Source organism: Chlorocebus sabaeus, chromosome 5 (genome assembly GCF_047675955.1).
Source record: "Chlorocebus sabaeus isolate Y175 chromosome 5, mChlSab1.0.hap1, whole genome shotgun sequence".
NCBI lineage: Eukaryota > Metazoa > Chordata > Mammalia > Primates > Cercopithecidae > Chlorocebus > Chlorocebus sabaeus.
In genome coordinates this window covers 4,475,489-4,492,621 of record NC_132908.1, presented here as the reverse complement: position 1 = coordinate 4,492,621, position 17,133 = coordinate 4,475,489, and the positions used below count along the sequence as shown (strand labels likewise).

The 17,133-nt window shown below is 47.5% G+C and overlaps 1 protein-coding gene across 2 annotated transcripts in view; it reads right to left on the bottom strand.

Moving 5' to 3' along the window:
- The window catches only part of HMOX2 (heme oxygenase 2), a 35,843-nt gene extending 18,713 nt beyond the window's left edge, over nt 1-17,130 (bottom strand). The window contains exon 1 of one of the 2 annotated variants that reach the window (XM_007984272.3): nt 17,003-17,130. The gene's annotated coding sequence lies outside the window, so the exon portion shown is untranslated. The remainder of the gene's footprint in view (nt 1-17,002) is intronic. The other variant, XM_073015132.1, reaches the window with a different exon arrangement.
- Nucleotides 17,131-17,133: the final 3 nt, after the last annotated feature.

Here is a 17,133-nt window from a genome sequence, read left to right as displayed (position 1 = left end):
CAGGCTGGAGTGCAGTGGCGCAATCTTGGCTCACTGCAATCTCTGCCTCCTGGGTTCAAGCAATTTTCCTGCCTCAGCCTCCCGAGTAGTAGGGATTACAGGCACATGCCACCACACCCAGCTAATTTTTTATATTTTTAGTAAAGACGGGGTTTCATCATGTTGGCCAGGATGGTCTCAATCTCTTGACCTCGTGATCCGCCTGCATCGGCCTCCCAAAGTGCTGGGATTATAGGCGTGAGCCACCGCACCCAGCCTGTATCTAGTGCTATTAGAATGAAAATGGAGATTCTTCATGATGAACCTCAACTCAAAGTCTGTGACCCTCAGTGTAAGCCATTTATTTATTTATTTGTTTGTTTTTAGAGACAGGGTTTTGCTCTGTCTGGAGTGTCCCATCTACTTAGGAGACTGTAGTGGTGCGATATTAGCTCACTGCAGACTCTACTTCCTGGGCTCAAGCGATCCTCCCAATTCATCCTTCTAAGCAGCTAGGACTACATGTGCGCACACTATGCTAATTTTAAAAAGTATTTTGTAGAGATAGGGTCTCAATATATTGCCCAGGCTGGTCTCGAACTCCTGGCCTCAAGGAATCCTCTCACCCTCCCTGTGTTGGGATTACAGTTGTGAGGTACTGCATCTGGCCCCTAGTATAGATTTGATGCTGCCTATAGGGCTTTTCATGGAGACAGCGATATTTCCAATTCTTGTTTGAAAGTATATGGGGGTTAGGCACAGTGGCTCACACTTGTAATCTCAGTACTTTGGGAGGCCAAGGCAAGTGGATCACAAGGTCAGGAGTTCAAGACCAGCCACGCCAATACGGTGAAACCCTGTCTACTAAAAATACAAAAATTAGATGGATGTGGTGGCACGTGCCTGTAGTCCTAGCTACTCAGAACCCGGGAGGCAGAGGCTGCAGTGAGCCGAGATCATGCCACTGCACTGCAGCCTGAGCAACAGAGCGAGATTCTATCTCAAAAAAAAAATAAAAAATAAAAAAAAAAAAGAAGGAAAGAAAGAAAAGAAAGAAAAATCTTGGAATTTCAAGCAAAATATATATATATACTTTTTGAGATAGAGTCTCACTTTGTCACCTAGGCTGGAGTGCAGTGTCAGTCTCGGCCCACTGCAGCCTTGACCTCCTGAGCTCAAGTGATCCTCCCACCTCAGTCCCCCGAGTACCTGGGACTACAAGCATGCAACACCATGCCCAGGTAATTTTTCGGTATTTTTTGTAGAGATGGTGTTTCACCATGTTGCCCAGGTGAGTCTTGAACTCCTGAACTCAACCGATCCAATCGCCTTGGCCTCCCAAAGTGCTAGGATTACAGGAGTGGGCCACAGTGCCCGGTCTAGAAAAATAAATTCTGCAAAAGACCTAAGGGAAGATATCGTATTGTTTTAGTTTAACTCTTTCGAGGAGATCCTGAACAAGACTTAGGTGAAGGGTCCTCCAGTAACCGAGAATCAGGGATGGAAGACAGGACATACTTTTGTTTCTTTAGAGTGACTTATAAAAAGTAAAGGTTTAATTAGGTAACTGAAAATTTACTTTGTCCTGTGACAAATCTGATTTGCATTTTCATCTCATGACAACCAATCTCCAATCCAGCGTTTCTCCACTGGGGGCCAACTTGTCCCCCAAGGAACATGTTTGGAGACGTGGCAATGTTTACAGACATGTTTAGTTGTCACAACTGAAAGATGGGAGTGTGCTATTGACAATAGTGGGTAGAGGTCAGGGACACTGCTCAATGTCCTATAATGCACAGAAAGCACACACATGCTTGCATGTGCACACACACACGCATACCCCACCGCCACAAATGATCCAGCCCAAATTGTCAACAGCACTAACGTTGAGAAACCCTGCTGGACCACAAAAGCAGTGTGCATTCAAAAGAGGATGTGAGTCTAATACCCCTCTCATCCTTTCATCAATTTACAGAGACGAGATTGTTAGTCACCTTTATCAAATATCCCTTACATAGATTTCTGAGGTAACTGAATTTCCACCAAAAAAAACAGAAGAGGCTATTAGAGGCAGCTTGACACTGCCCACAAATGACAATGAAAAGGGTTACAGTACCTTCCTGGGAATAGACCTTATTTGTATGTATTTAGATCTCTGCAAGTTAAATATTTAAAACGAACTCAGTAACAAAGCCAGGCAGGCTGAAATCCCTGACGGAAATGTGTTTATTGACTTCTTTGTGGGATGGAACATAAAACTGGGAGAAATTTCATTATTGTTTATCAGTCTGGTATCTGACTGCTAAGAAAGCTAAGAATCAGGAGAACTAACTTCTACTACCAGGTCTGCAACTAGCTAGCTGTAGGACTTCCTTGGAGCTCCAATGAGTCATTTCTCAGTGAACTGCAGGGAGGATGGCTTTGAACAGGAGGCAAAGCAGGAAAGGCTGTGGGCCTCCTACACCCTGCTTCAGTCAGAACAGCTCCCCTATTCCTTGCTATTATTTCCTCCAAGAAAAAGGTTGTGCTGCTTCTAAAAATAAGATCCAAAAAACAACATTAAGTGATAATATTGTAGGCCTGATATTACATTCAGAGCTACCTAAGTAAGCCTTTTATGATCCATCCTAGCACTTGTATCTTGTTATGGTATGTATCTGTTTATATGTTTGTTTTCCAGATTACAGTTCATTTATCTTGGCCTCCTATTGCCCAACTACACACCAATCAGGGTTTGTTGACTGAATGAATCATTTCCAGAATACAAGGTATTCTCAAAATTGAGGCATTCTCAAAGTGCTGATGACAGAGGGCAATTAAAGGTGAATCTCAGGTATAAGAATAACGGGCGGGCATGGTGGCTCACGCCTATAATACCAGCACTTTGGGAGGCCGAGGTGGGTGGATCACGAGGTCAGGAGATCGAGACCATCCTGGCTAACATGGTGAGACCCATCTCTACTAAAAATACAAAAAATTAGCCAGGCGTAGTGGCGGGCACCTGTAATCCCAGCTACTCAGGAGCCTGAAGCAGGAGAATGGCGTGAACCCGGGAGACGGAGCCTACAGTGAGCAGAGATTGCACCACGGCACTCCAGCCTAGGTGACAGTGTGAGACTCTGTCTCAAAAAAAAAAAAGAATAATGGGGCAGGTGTGGTAGCTCACACCTATAATCCCAACACTTTGGGAGGCTGAGACAGGAGGATCACTGATGCCAGGAGTTTGAGACCAGCCTGGGCAACATATACAGATCCCTGTTGCTACCTCCCCCCAAAAATTAAAAAACTAGCTGGATGAGGCTGGACGCAGTGGCTCACACCTATAATCCCAGCACTTTGGGAGGCCAAGGCAGGTGAATAGCTTGAGTACAGGAGTTCCAGACTAGCCTGGGCAACATGGCAAAACCCCATCTCTACAAAAAATACAAAACTTAGCTGAGCATGGTGGCATATGCCTGTAGTCCCAGCTATCTGGGAGCCTGAGGTAGGAGGATCACTTGACCCTTGGGTTGGAGGCTGCAGTGAGCCAAGATCGTGCCACTGCACTCCAGCCTATGTGACAGAGTAGGGCTCTGTTTCAAAAAAGTTTTAAAAAGTAAAATAAAATTAGCTGGATATGGTGGTGAGTGCTTGTGGTCCCAGCTACTCGCGAGGCTGAGGTGGATCACTTGAGCCCATGACTATGCCACTACAGAAGGAAGGAAGGAAGGAAGGAAGGGACGAAGGGAGGGAGAAAGGGAGGGAGGATGATGGCTGCCTAATGACTAAACACTTGGTGAAGGATGAGAATGGCCCTGTAGGGGGATCAAGCATTTGACGCTTTGTGCTTGAGTAACTCACTATTTCATATATGAAGGGAAAATGCTGCATTACATTGGTCTTAAACTGGCTTCCTTACATTCCACAGATATGACTACTGAGAGCGTACCTTTTAGATTTTGTTTTATGGTCTCTGAAAGCCTGATTGGTAGCATAACACTGTGTTACTTGCCCCCTCTTTATATAAAGAAATGTATACCAGCCTGGGCAACATGGCAAAAACCCCTGTCTCTACAAAAAAAACTACAAAAATTAGCTGGGCGTGGTGGCACATGCCTGTCGTCCCAGCCACTCAGGAGTCTGAGGCAGGAGGATTGCTTGAGCCCAGGAGGTGGAGGTTGTACTGAGCCAAAAACGCACCACTGCACTCCAGCCTAGGCGACAGAGTGAGATCCTGTCTCAAAAAAAGAGAGAAATGTACAGGCACATTTTTAACTGTCATGGTGGCAAATGCTTGCCAGCCTTCTCCACTCAGTGCATACACAAACCACTGACTCCTTGATGTCTACATCTGTGAAAAAACATCCAGTGTCCCCCAAGTTGTCCTTAGAGTCTGTGTTTCATAGCAGCAGCAAGGTCTCTTCATGTTGTTCTCTGGGGAAGGGGTCAGCCACAAAAAGGCAACAGTTATACAACTTTGTAACAAGCCCACATCCTGTATCTATGCACATTTTGGAGGAAACACCAAGGCTTTAGGTTATCATTATTGCAAAGGAAAATGCTACAGTTATCATAATTTACTGAAAAAAAAAAAGAAAAAATCAAAAATCCCAGCAGTTTGCTGTAAAACTGAGTAACTTCCTGTTACAATCTTCTCCAATGGGGCAGCACCCACAACTATACATATTAAAGTGAAGTTTAATGTCCAAGAGTTTAATTCCTTTAATTCCTAAGAGTTCCCAGAACTGGTCAAACATCATCATCTCCATTAATCATTATTCAGAGGAAATTCAAATAGCCCAGAACATCAACTACTGACGGAGGACATGATTAGGCAACAATGAATGAACAGCTTCAGAAAAAAGCAGACAAAATGGAAAAGGCAGCTGTCCAACAGCCCAGGCATTCTCCAAGCCCCTGAGAGGTATACTCAAGCCTTTTTTTTCTTTTTTTTTTTTTTTTTTTTGAGGTGGAGTTTCGCTGTTGTTGCAGCAAAACAATAGAGTGCAAAGGCGCAATCTTGGCTCGCTGCAACCTCCGCCTCCTGGGTTCAAGCGATTCTCCTGCCTCAGCCTACTGAGTAGCTGGGACTACAGGCACGCACCACCACATCCAGCTAATTTTGTATTTTTAGTAGACACAAGGGTTCTCCATGTTGGTCAGGCTGGTCTCGAACTCCCAACCTCAGGTGATCCACCGCCTCGGCCTCCCAAAGTGCTGGGATTACAGACAGGAGCCACTGTGCCCAAATCCCCTGGGATTACAGGTATGAGCCACCGTGCCCGGCCACGCCTGGCTAATTTTGTATTTTTAGAGGTCAGACTGGTCTCAAACTCCTGATCTCAGGTGATCCACCCACCTTGGCCTCCCAAAGTGCTGGGATTACAGACAGGAGCCACTATGCCCAAACTTTTTTTTTCTTTTTTTTTAGACAGGGTCTTGCTGTGTTGCTCAGGCTGAAGTGCAATGGCTCAATCATAGCTCACTGCAGCCTCAACTCCTGGGCTCAGGTGATACTTTCAACTTAGCCTCTGGAGCAGCTGGGACTACAGGCATTCACTACCACGTCTAGCTAATTAAATTTTTTTTTGTTGAGACAGGGTCTCACTATGTTGCCCAGGTTGGTCTCGAACTCCTGGGCTTAAGCGATCTCTCTCTGGCCTCCCAAAGTACTGGGATTACAGTCGTGGGCCATGATGCCCAGCCTCAAACCTTTTTTCAAACAAAACCCTATACACATGGCCAATACATAAAGGAAATAAGTGAGCTTCTATACTTAAAATGAGGAGAGAAAGAAAAAGGAGGGCCAAAAGGGACTGAGCTCAGCTCCTCAGTCCCTCAGGACCTCGAGCTTGGCTTACTTTGCTCAGCTATGGTCTAGGAGACATAAGATACTCAATTAAACATTTGCTGGCTAGCATTTCCCACTACCTGTGCTAAGTGACCAGTGGCTCTGGGCACGGTCTCTTATTTTAGGCCTGTATGTCCAAATCAGCAGTGGGAAGCTGGGCCTGGATTAGCCATTATTCCCAGACCTGACCTGCCCAGAGCTTTCTGGCCACTGGGCCAGAGCTCCATCTACTCTTCCACACATCATTTCCAGTTGCCTACTAGCTCCTTGAAAACTTCATGACCTTCCAAAAAACCATGTAGTTTCTGTGTCTTCAACTCACCTCATCCCCAGCATTGGTACTGAGCTCTAACCCTGTATTAGGGACAGGCACATACTCTAATCAGCTGTCTTTGACTAAAGGCAGACCTTGAGCTCTAAACACTTCTGCCTCACCCACACCAGCCAGTTAGGTTGCTGCGGCCTCAGCAGTCCTCTCCTAGGAACTAGATTAGACCACTGCTTACACATGGGGACACGCTGTCCTTTGGACAAGTACTCAGGAAAGTCCCTTGAGAGTTGGTGTTTGGTAAAAGGCTGTTTGTTTACAAAGGAATGTCCTAGGGTTTCTGTCTTTAATCTACTCAAATACTTCCTTTTTCGAACATAATTTGTGTTCGAAGACACAAATTGAGAGATGTGTACTTCTGAAGATGGGAAGAAAGGGTATTTGTCAGAATAATCCTTATCCGTTTTTGTTTTTTGTTTTTTTTTTTGAGATAGAGTCTTGCTCTGTTGCCCAGGCTGAAGTGCAGTGGTGCGATCTCGACTCAATGCAAGCTCTGCCTTCCGGGTTCACACTATTCTCCTGCCTCAGCCTCCTGAGTAGCTGGGACTACAGGAGCCCGCCACCACACCTGGCTAATTTTTTTGTATTTTTAGTAGACACGGGGTTTCACAGTGTTAGCCAGGATGGTCTCGATCTCCTGACCTCGTGATCCGCCTGCCTCGGCCTCCCAAAGTGCTGGGATTACAGGCATGAGCCACCGCGCCCAGCCCCTTATCCTGTTTTTGGTTGCAAATTCCTTTCAGAATCAGAGCAAGGCTTCAGATTCTCTCTCCAGGACAATAGTATAGTTTTAAAATGTTGCCTGTGGCTAGGCATGGTGGCTCACGCCTGTAATCCCAGCACTTTGGGAGGCCAAGGTGGGTGGATCACCTGAGGTCAGGAGTTCGAGCCCAGCCTGGCCAACACGGTGAAACCCTGTCGCTAACAAAAATACAGAAATTAGCTGGGCATGGTGGTGGTAGGCACCTTAATCCCAGCTACTTGGGAGGCAGAGGCAGGAGAATCGTTTAAACCCAGGGGGCAGAGGTTGCAGTGAGCCGAGATTGAGCCATTGCACTCAAGCCTGGGGGACAAGAGCGAGACTTCTCTCAAAAACAAAAATAAAAACAAAAACAAAAAAATCAATCCCTGTTCTAAAAGGAGTCTATCAGTGACATTCTCTTTGTATGGGTAAAGTTTTCAGTAAGACCCTGAGTGCTCTAAGAAAGGTTTCTTCTTTCTCTGGCCTCCTTCCTTCTCTTCTCTTCCTACTCTACCTTAGTGGGTTCAGTGCAAGTTCTCCCGTTTTCTCAATTTCTCCACTCTAACTTCCCCGGCCTCTCAAAACTCTCATAAACCTTACAAAGTGATTTTACTGTTTTGTGTCTTCCCAAAGTTACTACTAGCTCCTAGTAAACAAAGACTGTGCTTGGTTTGCTGTTGTATTTGCACATCCCCTCAGTGCCAATACTCTGTACACCTTAGAGGCTCAATACAGTACAGTCAGCCCTACATATCCATGGGCTCTGCATTTGTGGATTCAACGAACTTCAGATTAAAAATATTCACAAAAAGTCCTGGCATGGTGGCTCACGCCTGTAATCATAGCACTTTGAGAGGTGGAAGTGGGTGAATCACGTAAGGTCAGGAGTTCAAGACCAGCCCAGCCAACATGGTGAAACCCCGTAATCTGCTAAAAATGTAAAAATTAGCGGGGGGTTGTGGCAGGCACCTGTAATCCCAGATACTTGGGAGGCTAAGGCAAGAGAATCGCTTGAACCCAGGAGGCGGAGGTTGCAGTGAACCAAGACTGCACCATTGCACTCCAGCCTGGGTGACAGAGCGAGATGCCGTCTCAATCAACCAATCAATCTTCAGGGGGGAAGAAAAAAAAAACAAGATGGCTGCATCTGTACTACACATGTACAGACTTTTTTTCTTGTCATGATTACCTAAACAATACAATATAACAATTATTTACATAGCACTGTATTAGGTATTATAAATACAGATGATTTAAAGAATACGAAAGATATAAGTTACATGCAAATTCTATACACCATTTTATATAAGAAACTTGAGCTGGGAATGGTGGCTCATGCCTGTAATACCAGCACTTTGGGAGGCCGAGGCCGGCAGATCACCTGAAGTCAGGAGTTCGAGACCAGCCTGGCCATCATGGTGAAACCTCATCTCTACTAAAAATACAAAAATTAGACAGGCGTGGTGGTGCACACCTATAATCCCAGCTATTCCGGAGGCTGAGGCAGGAGAATCATTTGAATCCGGGAAGTGGAGGTTGCAGTGAGCCGAAATCACACCACTGCACTCCAGCCTGGGTGACAGTGCAAGACTTCGTCTCCAAAAAAAAAAAAAAGAAAAAAAAGAAACTTGAGCATCCTCGATCTTGGTAACCCTTGAGGGGTCCTGGAACCAATCTCCATAGATACTGAGGGATGACAATATATAACTGTCAAATGGCCTCATATTTGTTTCTTGATCCTTCTACCTTTAGATATTTGGACTTGAATGTGTTGCCTCCTTTAAAATTTGGGCATATAGGCCAGGTGCGGTGGCTCAAGCCTGTAATCCCAGCACTTTGGGAGGCTGAGATGGGCGGATCACGAGGTCAGGAGATCGAGACCATCCTGGCTAACACGATGAAACCCCGTCTCTACTAAAAAATACAAAAAACTAGCCGGGTGTGGTGGCGGGCGCCTGTAGTCCCAGCTACTCGGGAGGCTGAGGCAGGAGAATGGCGTAAACCTGGGAGGCGGAGCTTACAGTGAGCTGAGATCCGGCCACTGCACTCCAGCCTGGGCGACACAGCGAGACTTAGTCTCAAAAAAAAAAAAAAAAAAATTGGGGCATATGAGGCCAGGCACCGTGGCTCACGCCTGTAATCCCAGCACTTTGGGAGGCTGAGGCGGGCGGACCACTTGAGGTCAGGAGTTCGAGACCAGCCTGGTTAATATGGTGAAACCTCGTCTCTACTAAAAATGCAAAAATTAGCCAGGTATAGTGGCGCACATCTGTAGTCCCAGCTACTCAAGAGGCTGAGGCAGGAGAATCGCTTGAGCCTGGGAAGCGGAGGTTGCAGTGAGCTGAGACAGCGCCACTGCACTCCAGCCTGGGTGTCGCAGCAAGACTCCATCTCAAAAAACAAACACACAAAAAGATGTATAGATATATTTCATCTGCACCCTAGGTTCCTAGCACAAAGCTCCTAAAACTTTTGTAGATGGGGGCACTAGGAGAATCTTTCGTTCTAATATTGGTCTTTAACCCCAGTTCCTGACACAGAACTCCTAAAACTTTTGTAATTTCCTAAATCCCTTGGAATTTCCTGGGTAATAGGAGCATCTTGTTTTGTTTTGTTTGAGACAGAGTCTCATTCTGTCACCCAGGCTATAGTGCAGTGGCATGATCTTGGCTCACTGCAACCTCTACCTCCCAGGTTCACGCAATTCTCCTGCCTCAGCCTCCTGAGTAGCTGGGATTACAGGCGCACACCACCACACCCAGCTAATTTTTTGTGTATTTTTGGTAGAGACAGGGTTTCACTATTTTGGCCAGACTGGTCTTGAACTCCTGACCTCGTGATCTGCCTCCCAAAGTGCTGGGATTACAGGTGTGAGCCACTGCACCCGGCTGGTAATAGAAGCATCTTTTGTTGTAAGTAAGTAACTCTTGGTGGGCTCCTAGATAGCCTTGGGATAGGGGCTGATTGCCTGGGGAACCAACTATGTGATTAGACGGTGGGAACTTTCAGCTCTACCCACTTAACCTCAGGGGAGGGGAGAAGGTCTAAAGGTTGAATTGATCACCAATGGCCAATAATGTATTCAATTATGCCTTTGTAATGAAGCCTCCATAAACAAACACACACACACACACACACACACACACACACCCCGCCAGGGTTTGCATTAGCTTCAGAATAGCTGACTACATGAAAGTTCCAGAGAGGGTGTAGAAGCTCCATGCCCCTTTCTACATGCCTCACCCTATACATCTCTTCCATCTAGCTATTCATCAGTATTCTTTTTTCTTTTTTTCCACTCTATTGCCCAGGCTGGATGGAGTGCAGTGGTGTGATCTCAATTCACTGCAACCTCCGTCCCCAGGGTCCAAGCAATTTTCCTGCCTCAGCCTCCCTAGTGGTTGGGACTACAGGCAAGCACGACCATGACCAGCTAATTTTTTTATATTTTTAGTAAAGATGGGGTTTCACCATGTTGGTCAAGCTGGTCTCAAACTCCTGACCTCAGGTGATCTGCCCTCCTTGGCCTCCCAAAGTGCTGGGATTACAGGCGTGAACCAGCACGCCCAGCCATCTGTATCCTTCTTAATATCCTTTAGAGTAAATGGGTAAATATAAGTAAAGTGTTTTCCTGAGTTCTGTGAGCCACTCTAGCAGATTAATCAAACCCGAGGAGGGACTGTCAGAACTCTCAATTTATAGCTGGTAGGTCAGAAGAACAGGTGACAATTTACTACTTGTGACTAGTGCCTCAAGTTGGGACAGTTTTGTGAGACTGAGCCCTCAACCGGTGGGATCTGACACTATCTCCAGATAGAGTGTCAGAATTTAACTGACTTAGAGGACACCCCGCTGATGTGTCTACTAGAGAACTGCTTGGTGTATGGGGAAACAACTCCCATATATCTGGTGTCAGAAGTGTTGTGTTGAGTGACTGTGGGAACAGAGTAGGAAAAACACTTTGGGGTTTTTGCCTGTCTCAAATAACTAGAAGAGCCACAAGCGAAGACAGAAAAGCATAACCTACAGCAGCTAGTTTCTCAGCACAGCACGTTTTTCCCCTTCTGGGTCCACTTGCCTTTTTATAAACACAAGAAGTCTTACAAAGCAGGACAAATGTGACACTGAGCACAGACATTTGAACATTTTGCTAGAGGAATGGAGTTTTTAAAGTTATATTATAATTAGTGGGATACCTGCTATTACCAAGCAGACCAAAGGCCTGACTTTCCCTGTGCCCTTCCTACATAAAAAGAAGGGAGTAAAGATTTAATGTCTTCTAGGTAGAAGTTAGAGGACCACCCAGGCCACACTTCACTAAGTTTGCTTTTTCATCTGCCTTCAAACACTACTATCCACACTCAGCTTTGCTCATTTATTCCTTCCCTTCTCCCTCCTGCCCTCCTCCAGACTGCCACAGAGATAGTTCAAGGTGACAACAGCTCCTCTGCAGCAGCACATAGTGGTCTTGCCAGAGACAACAGCAGATCAAGTAACTACTGAAGATGATGACTACACTTGGACAGGTGACATTACATTATCATCAACAAATATTTATCACCTTCTTCAGTACTGTGACTACAAAGAAGGATAAGATCTTCTGCACGTTAAGTACCTTTCAATCTAGAGAGTTAAGTGGAAAAATAAAAAGATAACATAAGGTGCACCATTCTGTAAATATTAATTGTGTAATACAGACAACTGTGTTAAGACAAAGCCTTATGTTCCCGACTTTCCAGAACAATTCTGATTTCAAATATCCTGTTCCACCTAATTCTTTCAGTACACCTGTATGCTCAGACAATGACATGTGTTTGGCATAAAAATTATGATCATCACAGCTACTGGCCAGCCAGTCAACTAGATTAACTAAAATCAGGATGGCATTATAATACGAGATTGTTTCAATCACACTAGTACCTTCTCGCAGCCTTAGCACAGTGCTTTAATAATAGGCCCTCTATCTCAGACAAGTCAACATGAGCAAAACAAAAAATAGTAGGCCCGACTGGGCATGGTGGCTCATGCCTGTAATCCCAGTACTTTGGGAGGCAGAGGTAGGTGGATCACCTGACATCAGGAGTTTGAGACCAGCCTGGCCAACATGGTGAAACCCCGTCTCTACTAAAAATACAAAAAATTGGCCGGGCGCGGTGGCTCAAGCCTGTAATCCCAGCACTTTGGGAGGCCGAGACGGGTGGATCACGAGGTCAGGAGATCGAGACCATCCTGGCTAACCCGGTGAAACCCCGTCTCTACTAAAAAAATACAAAAAACTAGCCGGGCGAGATGGCGGGCGCCTGTAGTCCCAGCTACTCGGGAGGCTGAGGCAGGAGAATGGCGTAAACCCGGGAGGCGGAGCTTGCAGTGAGCTGAGATCCGGCCACTGCACTCCAGCCTGGGTGACAGAGCGAGACTCCGTCTCAAAAAAAAAAAAAAAAAAAATACAAAAAATTAGCCAGGTATGGTGGCAGGCGCCTATAATCCCAGCTTCCCCAGAGGCTAAGGCAGGAGAATCGCTTAAACCTGGGAGGTAGAAGTTGCAGTGAGCCAAGATCACGCCACTGCACTCCAGCCTGGGTGACAAGAGTGAAACTCTGTCTCAAAAAAAAAAAAAAAAAAAATAGTAGGCCCTTAGCCAGGCACGGTCGCTCACACCTGTAATCCCAGCACTTTAGAAGGCCCAGGTAGGTGGACCACTTGAAGTCAGGAGTTTGAGACCGGCCTGGCCAACATGGCGAAACCCCATCTCTACTAAAAATACAAAAATTAACTGGGCGTGCTGGCACACACCTGTAATCCCAGCTACTCGGGAGGCCGAGGAAGGAGAATCACTTGAACCCAGAAGGCAGAGGTTGCAGTGAGCCGAGAGGGCGCCACTGCACTCTAGCCTGGGTAACAGAGCAAGACTCCGGCTAAGAAAAAAAAAAAAGGCCAGGCGCTGTGGCTCACGCCTGTTAATACCAGCACTTTGGGAGGCCAAGGTGGGTGGATCACCTGAGGTCAGGAGTACGAGACCAGCCTGGCCAACACAGTGAAACCTCATCTCTACTAAAAATACAAAAATTGGCCAGGCATGGTGGCATACAGCTGTAATCCCAGCAACTCAGGAGGCTGAGGCTGGAGAATAGCTTGAACCCAGCAGGCTGAGGTTGCAGTGAGCTGAGATTGTGCCACCACACTCCAGCCTGGATGACAGAGCAAGACTGTCTCAAAAAAAAAAAAAAAAAAAAAAAAAAAAAGGCCGGGCCCGGTGGCTCACGCCTGTAATCCTAGCACTTTGGGAGGCTGAGGCGGGAAGATCACGAGGTCAGGAAATCGGGACCATCCTGGCTAACATGATGAAACCCCGTCTCTACTAAAAATACAAAAAATTAGCCAGGCGTGGTGGCGGGCACCTATAGTCCCAGGTACTCGGGAGGCTGAGGGAGGAGAATGGCGTGAACCCGGGAGGCAGAGCTTGCAGTGAGCCGAGATCGTGCCACTGCACTCCAGCCTGGGCAACAGAGCAAGACTCCGTCTCAAAAAAAAAAAAAAAAAGAAGAAGAAGAAAAAGGCAGGCTGGGTACAAGACACCAGTCTGTTATGCCATTCTTCCCCACAGCCTTTTTAAAGTTACTGAGAACTATGACAGTAATTAGGCCTATGATACTCCTGGGAAGGAAATGAATCTATTTGTGAAACAAAAATTAATTTTTTCCCTAAGCCAAGTGAAGAGAATATCCACTTCGTTGGCCTCTGATATACACACTGACAGCACAGTTCACCACACAACAATCACCTCTTCCGGCGTCCCTTTCCCCAGGTATTCTATTCGCTTACCGCTCTATCTTCCCTGCTAGTCCACTCCCTCCTCTTTCCAGCCTGTGCCTTAGACAAGGACCCCAAACAAGAATCACCTGAGAGGCCGGGCGCGGTGGCTCAAGCCTGTAATCCCAGCACTTTGGGAGGCCGAGACGGGCGGATCACGAGGTCAGGAGATCGAGACCATCCTGGCTAACACGGTGAAACCCCGTCTCTACTAAAAATACAAAAAACTAGCCGGGCGAGGTGGCGGGCGCCTGTAGTCCCAGCTACTCGGGAGGCTGAGGCAGGAGAATGGCGTAAACCCGGGAGGCGGAGCTTGCAGTGAGCTGAGATCCGGCCACTGCACTCCAGCCTGGGTGACAGAGCGAGACTCCGTCTCAAAAAAAAAAAAAAAAAAAAAAAGAATCACCTGAGAAACTCCAAAAACAGGTTCCCAGTCATAATCCCAATTTTACCAAAAAAGAAAGGTTTGGAAACCCCTTAGATCAACAAGCAGCATCCAAAGACACCAAAAACGTAGGCTCACCAAGTATTAACTTCCTGCCTCAGCCTCCCAGGTAGCTGAGATTATAGGCATGTGCCAGCATCCCACTTATTGTTCACGCTAATATAATTTTTTTTTCCTTTGAGACGAAGTTTCGCTCGTCGCCTAGGCTGGAATGCAATGGCACGAACTCAGCTCACTGCAACCTCTGCCTCCTGGCTGCAAGCAATTTTCCTTCCTCAGTCTCCCGAGTAGCTGGGATTACAGGCTACTTTTTGCAAGGCTAACTTTCGTATTTTTAGTAGAGACAGGGTTTCACCATGTTAGCCAGGCTGGTCTCGAAATTGCAAGGCTAATTTTTGTATTTTTAGTAGAGACGGGGTTTCAACATGTTAGCCAGGCTGGTCTCGAACTCCTGACTTCAGGTGATCCACCCGCCTCGGTCTCCCAAACTGCTGGGATTACAGGTGTGAGCCACTGCACCCAGTCTAGGTCAAGTTTTTAATCTCTTTTCTCTCCAAGGAGTTAAAAGCTGAATTTCAAATTTTACACGGAAATACACAATTCTAACTTTCTTTTTTTTTTTTTTTTTTTTTTTTGAGACAGAGTCTTGCTCTGTCGCCCAGGCTGGAGTGCAGTGGCCGGATCTCAGCTCACTGCAACCTCCGCCTCACAGGTTCAAGTGATTCTCCTGCCTCAGCCTCTCAAGTAGCTCAGATTATAGGCACGTGCCACCATGCCCAGCTAATTTTTTTTTTTTTTTTTAGTAGAGACAGGATTTCTCCATGTTGGCCAGGCTAGTCTCTATCTCCTGACCTCAGGCGATCCGCCCACCTCGGCCTCCCAACGTGCTGGGATTACAGGCGTGAGCCACTGCGCTGGGCCCACAATTCTAATTTTCAAAGTATATCGCCCTCCTGGAGGAGTGATATTCCAGTTTTGGGTGCAATCCTCATGTAGAGCCCAAATGTCCTGTGAAGACAGTCAGCTGTTAAAAGGAAACCAAAAAATCAAGGTAGCTCTAGCTGTCCAATTTTACAAGTTTTCAACAGATTTGATGAGGGGTGAGCTAAAGGCAGTCAATGCTTTATTGTCTGTAACTCATTGGCACTGGCATTTCTAGAGTTGCTCATGTTCCCCCTTTTGGTGACTCACAGCATTTCAACATGTTGCCACAGCAAAGGAAAAAAGGAAATCAAGTCAGACAATGGAGGAATCACAGGATTTCCCTCTTCACATCCCCATTTAGATGAGGTCATTCAATGAGTGTGTGTGTTTCCAAGGCTCCACAAATTCCCACACCCTCACCAGTGTTTAAACCTAAATGTTGTCTCTGATAACTTTTTCTAATTTTACCAAGTAAGCTTTTATATGTCTTATTTAACTGTGAACTCCTGGTAAGCTCAAATTTTGTCTTGTGATATTTATTTTTTCTTTTTTAAGACAGGGTCTCACTCTGTCACCCAAGCTGGAGTGCAGTGATGCGATCTCAGCTCACTGCAACCTCCACTTCCTGGGCTCAAGTGATCCTTCAAAATCAACCTTCCCAGTAGCTGGGATTACAGGCACGCGCCACCCTGCCCATTTAATTCTTTGTATTTTTAGTAGAGACGGGGTTTCATCATGTTGACCAGGCTGGTCTCTAAGTCCTGACCTCAGGTGATCCGCCTACATCGGCCTCCCAAAGTGCTGGGATTACAGGCGTGAGCCACCCTGCCCAGCCTAAGCTGAGTCTTAACACTGACCTCGTTTTACACGTGGAAAAATGATCAACTCGCAAGGCTTTGCAAGGGGCTGAGAGGAGAGGGCTTCCTCCAGTGGAAAGTATTATGCAGTGCTTTTTTTTCTTTTTTTTTTTCTTTTTTTGAGATGGAGTCTCGCTCTGTCGCCCAGGCTCTGCCTCCCAGGTTCAAGGGATTCCTGCCTCAGCCTCCCGAGTAGCTAGGGTTACAGGCATGCCCCAACACCTCAGGCTAATTTTTGTATTTTTAGTAGGGACGGAGTTTCACCATGTTGACCAGTCTGATCTCGGACTCCTGACCTCAAGCAATCCGCCAGGCCCGGCCTCCCAAAGTGCTGGAATTACAGGCGTGAGCCACCGCCCCGGCCCAGACGCGATTTAAATGGCATGACACAGGCAGGCCTCGTGCAAAGACTGCAAGGAGGTCCTGGCAGCTTCTGCAGGGTAATTAATGCACCCAGAGCACTGCGCTCAGAAGGTGACAGGTAAACCCGTGTCCGGACCAACCGGCTGCCCCCACACTTGATCCCTCCCAGTCCGACTCTGCTCCAAGCTGTACCAGGGTTCACTCGTGAAGTCACGACACCCACTCAAGGGGCACTTCCTATAGAGATAAGGGCACTGGAGGAAGGGCAGAGACCCGGTCAGTGCCAACAGCCCGGGAAGCCGCTACGCCGGGCTCCAATCTCTGCCGGCATCCTCTGTCAGCACCGCCGACGTCCCCAGCTACGACCCCGGGGGTCACCTCGCCCAGCACGGCCGTGACGCTGGGACGGGGTGGGCCCAACGGGGACGCCAAAGCAAGCCGCTCAGGCCTCCCCGTGCCCCCGGGGAGACGATTCTAGAGAGCGGCGTCTGGGGTTTCGCCCTCCCCTGACAGCCCCTCCACGCCCGTCTTCGTCCTTCTGCCCGGCCTCACTCAGCTTCCGGCCTGCCCGGTCTCCCCTCAGACCCGCGCCGGGGACGCAGAGGGCTGTGGCCTGGCTGAGCCCAGGTACGAAGGCCTGCACCGAGGCAGTGCCCGCGAAGGACGCGGCGCAGTCCGAGGAGCCGGGCGGAAGGAAGGCCCCGGGAGGGCGCAGACAGCTCACCTGCTGCAGGTCGCTGTGGCCCGTCCGCCAGCCTCCACTCAGCTTGCCCGTCAGCGACTCCCTCAGGCGCCGCAGTCCCAGCAGCCCAGCGGACTGGCGCGAAGGCCGGTGCAACGTGGGCACGCAGCGCG